The sequence below is a fragment of the Lissotriton vulgaris genome, chromosome 5, assembly GCF_964263255.1.
Source record: "Lissotriton vulgaris chromosome 5, aLisVul1.2, whole genome shotgun sequence".
Taxonomy (NCBI): domain Eukaryota; kingdom Metazoa; phylum Chordata; class Amphibia; order Caudata; family Salamandridae; genus Lissotriton; species Lissotriton vulgaris.
Genome location: NC_141693.1, coordinates 1,880,372,419 through 1,880,373,407, shown reverse-complemented (window position 1 = coordinate 1,880,373,407; position 989 = coordinate 1,880,372,419). Strand labels below are relative to the sequence as shown.

General features: G+C 43.8%; 1 non-coding gene across 1 annotated transcript; it reads right to left on the bottom strand.

The window, feature by feature from the left end:
* Nucleotides 1-307: 307 nt before the first annotated feature.
* On the bottom strand, nucleotides 308-417 carry TRNAL-CAA (transfer RNA leucine (anticodon CAA)). Its single transcript has 2 exons — nucleotides 380-417; nucleotides 308-353 (listed from the first exon to the last, which is right to left on the bottom strand). It is a non-coding gene; the product is annotated as a tRNA-Leu (tRNA).
* Between the last annotated feature and the right edge of the window lie 572 nt (nucleotides 418-989).

Genomic DNA, 989 nt, shown 5'->3' with positions numbered 1-989 from the left:
TTTTTTTACAGTTTATTCACGAATTCACCCTTTCCCCTTTATCTGTGAGGCTAAAAAAAATATATATATAGTCTGCTCTTTTTTTTTGTTCTGACTCGCCCTGAGCACAAACCTTCATCCTTTAAGGCGCCTCGGAGTCGGGTTTAGCCACGCCTTCTCTTAGCGCGTATTTTATAACTAACATACAGAAATGGTCGTTTTTAGGGAGGATTCATTGGTCGTTCTTTCGCTGTAAGGAATTAAAGACTGGGGTCCACGAAAATTATAATTAAAATAGGTATTGAAAAAAAAAAAGAAAAAAGGATTGTGTCAGAAGTGGGATTTGAACCCACGCCTCCAATTGGAGACCAGAACACCCAGCTGGTGGGAAGAGTCAGCTCTTGAGTCTGGCGCCTTAGACCGCTCGGCCATCCTGACAGCTGGGTAGGAGGGAGGCCGGGTGATCTCATCACATCGTCGGGAGGGATACACGTGATGTTTTTGAGCTTCACTTCGCATTCAGACTCTCGCGCCTCAACAATGTCGGGTCACGCTGCGTTTTCAGTCGTCTTCTTCTGCGGCACGTGTACTGAATAGTATTCAGTGTTTAATAAATCTGTTAATTTAAAAACTGCTGCAGAGATTCCACGGATGCCTCCCCCCTTCGGTCGCTCGTGCAGTTCGTGACTGGATCCCAGATTTAGCAGTCGGACCCAGTGCTATAAAAGCAGTGGTCGAAGTGGGGAAAAAAAAGTAGGGGAACTGCGGGTGGAGAATCAGGGGGCGGGAACAACCGAAGATTGAATCAGTGGGCGGAGTCAGGGGTGTGGCTAGAAATAGCAAAACATACCAATTTTTTGTACGTTTAGCATTTCACTGACCAGTTACAGCTTATAACGTTATTTAATTAAAAGAATGGATATGTTTATTTGAGGTTTAATTCAGGAAAAAGCAAACACTCATAGGGAATACAGGTTTATGTAAAGCATGTGAAATATAAGCAGGAACAA